Source organism: Helicoverpa armigera, chromosome 6, assembly GCF_030705265.1.
Source record: "Helicoverpa armigera isolate CAAS_96S chromosome 6, ASM3070526v1, whole genome shotgun sequence".
NCBI classification, from domain to species: Eukaryota; Metazoa; Arthropoda; class Insecta; order Lepidoptera; family Noctuidae; genus Helicoverpa; species Helicoverpa armigera.
Genome location: NC_087125.1, coordinates 9,446,584 through 9,457,772, shown reverse-complemented (window position 1 = coordinate 9,457,772; position 11,189 = coordinate 9,446,584).

The following is an 11,189-nucleotide window of genomic DNA, read 5'->3' as shown; positions in this document are numbered from 1 at the left end:
TACAGGTCTACTGACCTAACCAGCCCAATTAGTGTCAGTGTTTTGAAAAACACCTAACGGCCTCTGACCTATTTATAATAACGACTGGTACCAAGGATAACTCACACTAGGTAAGTACGTAATTTTAAAAATTATTATCAATCTTACTCTGGGCTAAAAATCCATTAGACACAGAAGATTTGTTACCGCCAATAACTTTCTATGTAGAAAGGTAGCCCCTTTACCTGAATTCGCTCCACTTTTCATCTTCCGAATTTCTTTGTTTCCATTTATATGATCATTTATTACTGAGTACCTAATTAGGAACAACAATAGTTTAATTTGCAGTTACGGAGAAATGCCAACTAGTGTGCCAACTTCGTTCTTGCTTCAACTGCAAATTAGCGCATTCAAGAATTAGAAATTAGTAAAGTTAGCAGGTATTCTTATACAATTACATTTCTTACAGCCTTGATGAATTCATAACAATTTGGAGCTGCTATCTGTGCTTTTTCTTACCGGTAACTATACATAGTATAAAATCCTTTGGACTGAGACGTAGCTATACATAGGTTACTCCTAGGAAAACCGCAACTTGAAGGGTTCTATCACAGCGACCACAGCTGAATGGAAATATCACAAATCTGGTGTCTCCATAATAAACCTACAGAAGCGCTCGGAGGTATCCTGCAGCATCAAGTAGGTAAATAATGGTAATTAGATTCCAAAGCATCGGCGGTGTGAATACTCAAGTGGCGGCCGATCGTTTGGCCCGCAATGTAGGTCGGCTCCGTCACGCACGCACGCCTGTAATTGCCTCCATATCTTCACTCTTCACTCACATCGACACGGTCTGTTACTATTGTTCGGCATCCCTTTATTTACTTCACACTTGGAGACTAGCCACTAGAATGCTAGTAGGCTTTCTCGCCTAAGTACTCAGGGATGCGTTCTTGCCACCACAGTCTAACAAGATACACTTGTCACAATAGCGGTATTTGTTTCAGTAGGTAAGCTTTCGGAAAAACAATGGTTCGTGGAGTCTTGTTCGGATTTCTGCTCTTACTTTCCTTTCCTTTCATATTTAATTTATAGTTAACTAAACATAGTTAAAGTTAGATAGCTTTTAGTTTGTGTGTTCGAAATACAAAACAGTTGGTTTTGTTTTATCCATTGGTTAATTTTGTTGGCGTGAAATCCGAACAGAAAGTCAGAATAAGGATAAAGTTTAGATAACTTAATCTGATGTCCAGTATCAAACTACTCCTTTGTTTAACTTTTGCTGAAGCGACGAACAAAACAAATGACTACGTACTTTCCAGGAAAGCTTCATTTCACTATCTGTCATATTATTTACTTTTTCTAAATTATGTTTATTATTTTTCCTTATATGTTGTCAAGTAGGTACTTAGCAAGTTACTTAATATTGTAATAAAACAGCAGGTAACTAGGGAAGTCACACCCGATACTCAGGAAGCTATTAGTGTGAAGTAAATATACGGAATGTCAAACAAATGTGCTATTAACTTAAGATATACTTAACAGTTGCCAAGCAGATAAAATGTTTGGTAATTGCCCCCTTGGCTAATGTCTCGGCAAAAGTTTTAATATCATTCATTAACCCAATACTTAGGTACGTTAGCAAAACCGCCATTAAGTTAGGACACTATCTTGAACAGATACGATTAAAATAAAAAGATACCATTAGGATAAGCTTTTAAAACTTAAGAAGAGAAAATATGGTACATTACCTATTTTCTAGCCAAGTATTTGCCGACCGTCCGGAATCAGGGAATCCCAAATGATAACAAAAAAAACGGTTATAATAATTGCAAACCAGAAAAACCCAGAGATAAAAAAGTTAAAAATAAACTACTTAATGAAAACATAGACAAATAATATCCATGTTATTTTTAAAACAAAACAAGAATACAGTTTGGAGATGGAACAGATTACGGATAATCAAAACAGACTGTTAGAGTTACAGACAGCCCCTCATTGTTAGATGTAGGTCACGCATAGAATTCGGCAATTGCTACATACATACATACATACGTGGGCCGGTACCACAGCCGCAGCTAAAATCCAACCTGAATTATCCGAAAGACTAGATAATCGACAATAAATATACTTTAAAACTGCTAGCGGCGATTTCCACTCAGTTCCCATTTCTCATAGAGTTTAAAAGTTTATTTAGCACTCGGAAATCGAGTGTTTATTGTTATATATTTAAATATTTACTGAAACGTTGTTTCTCGACAAACATTATTCTTTGGAGCACTAAACAAGTGAACAGTAATGTGGTTCACTAGGACAATGTGTTATTGTTTAGCTGGATTTATAAAGTACCAGAAAACCGAATGCAAATAAATACTTAGTATCATCTCTATAAAGACGCCTTTAGGGTGAGGTTAATGAACTTTCCCGCCAATAAAGGGGATGGCGCCCTTGCGGCTTTGTTTTGTTGCCCCGAGCGGACCATTACTAGACAAAACCATATGAAACTGGAGAGCTACTGTTTATACCTCGAGTACGATATGAGGTCAACAACTTTATTGTATACGATAATACACTAAAGGATTGAAGATGAAATAAATATAATAAGAATATGTTACATCTTCAAAGAAACGATAATAGACCATAGGCTAGATGATATCTATTTATAGTTTTATAGTAATGATGTTTAAATCACACCACATCCACCTTCTGACTAGTGTCCATCTCTCGCTTAGTCTATGTTTTCTATACAGCAACACAGACTTCAGAACCGGCTGGAACCCAAAGAAACGAACAAATATTGTTATTACATGATTAAGATTATACATGGATCGCGGCCATTTGCGTTCAGCCTCCTGCTATCTAAATGTTCCGTAAGGATGTGCTCTTCGTGGTACCACTCTAATCGGCAAACTATTATTGCAAGGGCAATAATAGCTGGCTAGGCTAGCTTTAGCACATAATCCTATAAAATACTAACATTATAAATGCGAAAGCTTTTAAGAATCTTTGTGTTGGCTTGCTCAGTGATAAGCTACGTCTTGAAGGGGAAAAGGGGAGGATATTGTCTCAGGTGAAATGTGGAAAACAATTAATTGTACATAATAAATTCATTCTTAAACATTATAGGCCTGGTCCTGGCCATAAATAATGAAATATTATTGTCCCAAATAAGCTGGGGCTATAAATTAATTTAGGGTAAGTTACGACGGCTTAGGGTAGGTATGAAATGAACAATTGCAAATTGTAGAATTTGGCAGAACTAATGGTGTTATAGCATAGTTAATACTTGCTGTTGTTAAGACTGCTTTGTATATGTAAGTTTTGAAGTTAACAAAGACATTGTTTTCGCACTACCGAGGTCATTAATTCAACCTTTCCAGCCTAACGTTAATATCCGATACCGATAAGTGACACTCATGCCGCAGATATCCGGAACTCGCGCACATAATTAAGTAAAGTATAATTAGCACTTTATCTGTTTTGGCACTATGACGCAAATGATGACAAAAATAATTTCCAACCATATTTGGACCGGATTATGATATTTATCGTAGTGGTTGATTATTGTGCGACCACACACGAAGATCTCAACGAAGGCATTGTCGTACACAACGCTTCTTGGCAAGTGCGTTGAGGAAAAGAAATAAGGAAAAGTTACTGGCCAGATAGGCATGCTAAGAAAGGGTTTTGAGAGAATTGAAAAGGTAACATTTTATTCCTTGATTTACGTCAATTCTTTTTTTTCATATTGGCACAGATATTGGACTGAGTAGTTTACATTTATAGTAGAAGACCGCGCCGCACAATTTATTTATTAGCCTTTCAGTATGGTGATTTCAATGTTGACTAAACTCTATTGCCTGTATTATAAATAGGTGACGGTAGATTATTATAAAAACAAAGTTCAATGTCTAATAGAAGTATGAGGTATCTAGAAAATTGAAATGCCTATAAATAAGGCGAAAGCGGCTTTTTATGAAAATTCAATAAGAGTGATTTGTGTGCAGCATTAGGCAAGGGGAAAATTAGTAAGATACTAATTACTTATAGTCATTACCAAAAACCGGAGTAGGTATAGCGAATACATAATTAAGTAATTCACTAATTAAAATAATAAACTTTTATCTCCCTAAATCAACAAGTGATTTGTAAACGAACAACTTTAATGAACACATTATGTAATTAACATTCAATTAAGCATACCTATCACAAAACGTGTTACTGTATAATTAAGTTCGTATGCGACTGTCTGACCCAAATGCTCATTATTACGTACGACAAACATACGCTAGCAAACATTGCGTGATGGACGACATTATCAACAGATTTAGTCTTAAGATCACTTAATATCTGCACATATTGACACCAATATGTGACCTACAACTAATTGAATACTTGTATCAATAATATCATGTTATATGCGTGTTGATAGCAGACTGTCTTGCGGACGGCTCCGGAAAACGCGTGCCATTACAAAATTCACTCCCTGATGATAACATGTGACATAAATTCAGTATCGCTTTGCTCGAAGTTCATAGAACTTACGCTAGGTGGCTAAGGGCAGGGTCACATGACTGGCGACAGCGATAAGCACGCGGAAATGCGACGTGTCTGGTGGAAAATCACCTATGTACAAATTACCAGTATAGATTAGGTTACTAAATGTTCAGTGGAAAGATGCAAATTATGTACGAATAGTACGTAGAATGTTGGACTCAGTTCCTTGGCTCTTGTAATTTGATTTGATTTGATTTCATTCTACAAATGGATGTCGCTCTGTAAATTGTATTAAAAGTCTGTCAGACAGTAGGATGAAATATCTGATTGTCAAAAATAGAGCTAAGTTAGTAAATAAATGTTGGAGCCTTTTATTTACTTTCCACATAGATGACGAAAATTTTGAAAAACTACCCGTTTTCAATAAAGTGTGTTGTTAAAAATCGGGAAAGATTTTCATTTGGTTGCTGGGAATGTCGTTGGTTTACCTGCTTCTGCTTGTTGGTTGTTTTATGCATTCTGTATTATTTGATTAAATTAATTCGATTTAAAACAATTTTATTCATCCTTTCCCGCTATAAAACCGCTTCCGCTATCACTTCCACCTCATCCTAACAATAAGTACAAGTTTATTTACTCCACACAATACGAACATGAGTCAATCTGGAAAGTCATTACGTTATCATTAGTAGATGCGTGTCTTGGAGAAATGGATGCGCCCGCGCTCCTACATCGAGGACAACACTACTTCTTATCAAACGACTGCCAACAGAAGACCGTATGCTGTAATCAATATACATTTTTGAACTTAGGTAAGTATGTATGTAAATATGCTTCCTCTTTGTCATAGTGGAAGGAAGTGGTTTGTTCCCACTAGTTCTACTGCTTAGTTCTACCGTAGAACTAATGGGAACTTTTTTTCCCACTAGTTCTACTATATGAGATGTAACAAAATAGTAGAACTAGTGGGAATTATGGTTTTTATTGGTATTCCCACTAGTTCCACTGAACATTGACAGTAGAACTAATGGGACATAATTTTGTTCTACTAGACAGAAGAAGTACAGTCGACGGCCGATAGTTGTGATTTTTTTCAGAGCTCAATATCGATAGCAGTCAGAATAACTTAGATTTTTTTCATGAATTTCAACAAAAATCAAATGTTTTTCTTTAGAAAAGTACTAGGACAGCAGAAATGAAGAGGAGCTAGTAAATCTTTTTTGTAATCATTAAATTATACAAAATACTACATTAATTTTGTATAATTTAATGTAGTATTGAAAATGAATATCAATATCTGATTTTTAAACAACACCACAGAGGTGTTATAAAATTAGATGAACAAAAGGATTAACTAGCTCCTCTTTATTTCTGCTGCCCTAGTACTTTTATAAAGAAAAACATTTGATTTTTGCTGAAAGTTGTGAAAAAAATCTAAGTTTTTCTGACTGCTATCGATTTTGAGCTCTGAAAAAAATCACAACTACAGATTACCGGACACGGCGAGATGTCCCAGGCCGTCGACTGTACTTCTTCTGTCTAGTAGAACAAAATGTCCCATTAGTTCTACTGCCAATGTTCAGTGGAACTAGTGGGAGTACCAATAAAAACCATAATTCCCACTAGTTCTACTATTTTGTTACATCTCATATAGTAGAACTAGTGGGAAAAAAAGTTCCCATTAGTTCTACGGTAGAACTAAGCAGTAGAACTAGTGGGAACAAACCTTTTGTGGCAAGCAGTGTAGCTATGCGCAAGACTGCTATACTTTGGTAGAGAAATAATTTTGTGTTTGATTTTTAAAAGTGGAATAGTTTGAAAATTACTGCTCTGTTTACTATATAAAATACTTCCAACTTATGTTCTTTGTACTTCCAACTTATTAGTTGATTATAATGTTAGAAATTGCTTACCGTCGCTTGTCGTTTACTTAGATACCTACTTTTTAGGTTTAACAAAATATGAACAGAGAGTATTTTTTACACATCAAGATAGGTATTTGATAAATATAACTCTGCTGAGAAAACGATTGTTGTGTGTTTTTCGACAGGTAAGGATAAGTTTTTACATCACATCGCTGATGGATAAGAGTATTTTTTCCACTTCACTGAAAAATGTGAAAAGCTGGGAGGAAAACGTCTTACACAGCGGGCATTTATTTTCGATGTTACTAAAGATATCAAGTCATTGGAAATGAAAAACGTTAGTAAATCTTAGATCAATTCCAAAAGCAATGCTAAGTGTGTAATTACAACTATTCCGGTATAAATAACTTACGGACTCAGACCAGACGCGACTACAATAGAAACTGCATTGATAAGGAATAACATATTACACTCTATTTATATATAGTTGAATTTATGGCAGCACCGCCGTAAGTTGGCAAGACCTGCCTGGAGGCGAAATGTAGGTAACTGCAACAAATTACCATAGGGTAGGATAGGGAGACGAGAGCCGGCGAGATTCTTTGCTGAATATAATCGTAAGTTCAGTAATCGTGTGCTTGGATCTGTGCGGACAAGGCGCTGTCGTCGCGGATTCGATTTATCGTCGCGTCGGCACAACGCGCGTCGTTGTGTGGTTCCGCCTCTTTACTCGCAGCTCAGAGGCCGGCTGCCCTGCCAGGGCTATCTGCACGCGATATCGCAGCCTCCGCTAACGAACTCGTTCACTTGCCTATAAAATCTTATTGACACCTCTATTACTGCACATCTAGATTCAATTGTGTTCTCAGAACGAAGCTCTACGATATGAACACGAGTGACATTTTATCAGTTTGCTTGGTGTAAACGACTAATTAGGCAGTTATGTCTTTTGTCGTCGTTTGGTGTTATTGAACGCTGCGATCTATTTCCTTGTTTGTAAGTTTGTTGGCTATGTAATGTGTAACATGACTTCTGTATGGTCAACAAAAGATTTTGGTATGTAGCCAAGTATTAAGGAGTAAGATACTTTTAGCGTACGTGAGAGGTATTCATATTATTTCGTTAGGATGAAACTGGATTAGAATTGCCAGATGAATCTAAAATTGTGATGCTTACAACATGTAAACATGTGATTTTAATATTTACTTTTGGATAGCAAAGTCTTCTAAAAAGTAATCCACGAGGCACAGCCCTGGCGTAAGACTCGCAAATTAGTAGAGAAGATTGAATACATGAGGTGTCGGGTTACAGAGGCCGAGGGCCTTGGCCCAGCCTCCGACGGCTAGCTTACTATATGGAGCTTTATACTATCTCCCGACAATGTAGCGTATTATTAACTATCCGACAGCGTCCATTTATCGATTAACTGTTACTGTATCTAAGATGTATCTAATTTCTGAAGCGAGATTTCTATTTATATCCTGTTTGGAGTCATTATGTCCACCGTAGCAGATCTAAAATAAGAAATGCCTACGCTAGGTGTTAACAGGTTAGTTTGTAATTTAGTTTGACAGTAAATAATGTAAGGCATGAGTCACAAAACAGGATCATGCAAGCATCCAGTTTACCATAAATTGTTTAGCAACCATTCATCAGCTTTCAGTATTTCAAAACTTGAAATGTAGCGCCATTTATGGAATTGGTTTCGTGTACAGCCTGCAGTCTTTGTCTGCTGATCATCCTAAATAGATAGTGTAGATTTAATAGCATATATTATAGAGGTGTACACCGGCCGGCTACTGTTATCTAAGGACTAATCTCCTGGGAATGTATGCACAGGTGTAAATAATTTATACCTAGTGCACGCGAGTGCAATGAAGGCAAACAAAGTGCATACACTTCAAAACATAAAAAAGCAACATCGTTTGTTTTGTATGATTATATTATTGACAATATGCAAACCAATAAATCCCACCAGAATTGGATTGGGTTTTCTGGTTATTACTTTTGAATCTCTTTATAATTAAATGCAAATTGGAGTGCAGAGTTCTCTCATTAATAACCGCATTATGTTGATCAACCTTGCGCAGCGACTTTACGTAATATCTCCTAACTTTTGATCTAGACCAGTGGTTCTTAACCGGTGGTCCGCGGACCACTGGTGGTCCCTGGAGGCATTCCAAGTGGTCCGCGAAGCTTAGCTTCGCGACGCTTGCTATACGTTATCTAACTTAATTTTTATCGACTTATAATTGCGAGCGGGGGTTTTCGCATGGACGTCGGGTGTGTCGTACCTAGTCCCCCCCATTCATGAAAATGTATGTTTGGGCTACATTTTACGTAATTTTGGTTTTGAGTCTTAAAAAATCATTAAAATTTCGCGCTCGCTCCGCTCGCGTATTCAAAAACTGTATGCTGTTATTTTTGCATTTGTCAACAAACAAAAAGTTAAGTACGTTTGGGCTACATTTTACGTAATATTTGGTTGAAGTCCGATAAAATTTTAGCGCTTGCATCGCTCGCCTATTCAGAAACTATATGCCCTTATTTTTGCATTTGTCAACAAACAAAAAGTTAAGTACGTTTGGGCTACATTTTACGTATTTTTTGGTTTAAGTCCGATAAAAATTTCGCGCTCGCTTCGCTCGCGTATTTAGAAACTATATGCCCTTATTTTTGAATTTGTCAACAAACAAAAAGTTAAGTACGTGTGGGCTACATTTTACGTAATATTTGGTTTAAGTCCGATAAAAATTTCGCGCTCGCTTCGCTCGCACATTTGGAAACTACATAGGCAAGTTTTTCTTTATTTGCATTTGCTTACCTACACAACTGCCAACATGCGTTTAGCTTTGAGTTGACCCAAGCTGACCCAAAATTCATTTTTTTTTTTGGTAAATATTAAAGAAATGAGTACTAATTTAGGTAAACCGATGAGGTGGTCCCCGGCAAGACAACTTTGGTCAAAGTGGTCCCTCATGTCAAAAAGGTTAAGAACCACTGATCTAGACACAGAAGATAATGCCACAGGTGTTGCTAGCAGAATAACTGAATTAAATGTTCAAGTTTGAGCTTTAGAGGAACAATTTTATCTGAACTTTGCAACCAATAACCTACCATGTGCATACTCATTTGTTGAACCTTCCTGGCTGGCAATAATCGTTCGTGGTATTCTCATCTCCGCTCGCCATCGACGTATAAGATTGTAAGCGTATGGTAAATTAGCGAAAAATAATCGCAATGGCGATGTCGGCGCGTGCGATCGCCGACCGGGCCTTTTTCAACACCGCATCGCTGCATTCCTTGTAAGCGGCGCCTTAGAAGTGCTCACTTGGAGTATAATGGACTATGTATGCTGTATGCTGATGATGGGTAATTTATAAAGGAGTAATATGGCTGTGTTTGTTGAGACGTTGACTGCTCACGTACTTGAAATCGCAGGTTCTTGCGGTTCAGTCAAACGTGGGAGAGCTGATGGCTAAAGAAAATTGCGCATTAAGTATGTAATTTAACATTGCCAAGATATTTTAGATATGTCGTAGTTTATTGAAAATGCAACTACCTATCGAGGAAAACCATGTTATCAACTTCAACAGGTAACTTCATCACTCCTAGTTTTTAACTACCGCAATCAATAATGCAAACGCGATAGGCAGACGTATAACGCAACATCATCGTTAAATTGCTATATTTTTTTTTTATAAAACCACAAAAAAATATTCAACAAACATTACCAACCCATAAAATAATTGTTATGACTTGCCTGTCAACGGGTTAAAGGCGGCAACGGGCTAATTATCTGTCGCCATAATATGTGCGCAAGCGCCGCTGATAATCTTTAAACCCGTAGTGGTACAAACTGTTACGTAGGTGAAGCTGCCACCGTTGCTACCGTTCTAATCTCCACGATACCGGCTGTTTACGTAGTGAACGTTATATGGTAAACAATTGGCGCCCATAAAATACTGTCTATCAAAATATTTAACCACGAAATTGTAGGTACGTATAAGCTCTTACGTACATTGCTTATTTTTATTAAGTATTGCATAATTTTTGCTATGATTTTATTATTTTCTTACCTAATTGATCTGTTTATAATATTCCCTCAGGGTCAATGAAATATTTTGAAGTTTCAAGAACATCATTTCTTTGATTCCGTTATGAGACCCTAATGTTGCGAAACAATAAGGAAAAAGCTCCGGGCATCGTAAGAAAAATATTTAACTTTAATTTATGAATTTCCTTGACTGTAACTTTACTTTTATGCGTTAAATGTTTAACATTACCATTTATTTTATTTCAACGACAGTAACAAATACTTATTGCCCTTTTTATATTTGTCCTTTTGCATTCTTGGATATCATTTACGAACACGATATAAGTATTTACCATATCTACCAGAATAAAAAATGATCCTCTTTAACATGTAACTGCACTTTAAAATATGCGTGCTACAGTGATATTTAGCGACTGGCCGGACTTGGGAATTACAGAACATCAGGTGGCATATCTCTGACCTCGCCGAAAAAAAGTTCATAAGTCATCGCGACCGCTATCAATGGAGCACTGTGTAAATATCATAAGCGTTATGATACACTGCGCATCATGTGGCCCGGCTGCTGACCTGAACCGACCGCGTCTACACCACATTAAGAACACGAACAAGCTACCAACCATGATGTGCACAAAAAATACGCAAATCACTACTTACTACATACTATGTAGAGTATGTAGTCTCAGAATAGGGAGGTCGGCAAAATAGACCGGCATTTGTTTTCTTTTTGTTCCACATTACTTTAGCATCGAGCAAATTCCGCGGCTCGGCAAAGTTTACACATTTTTCATCGA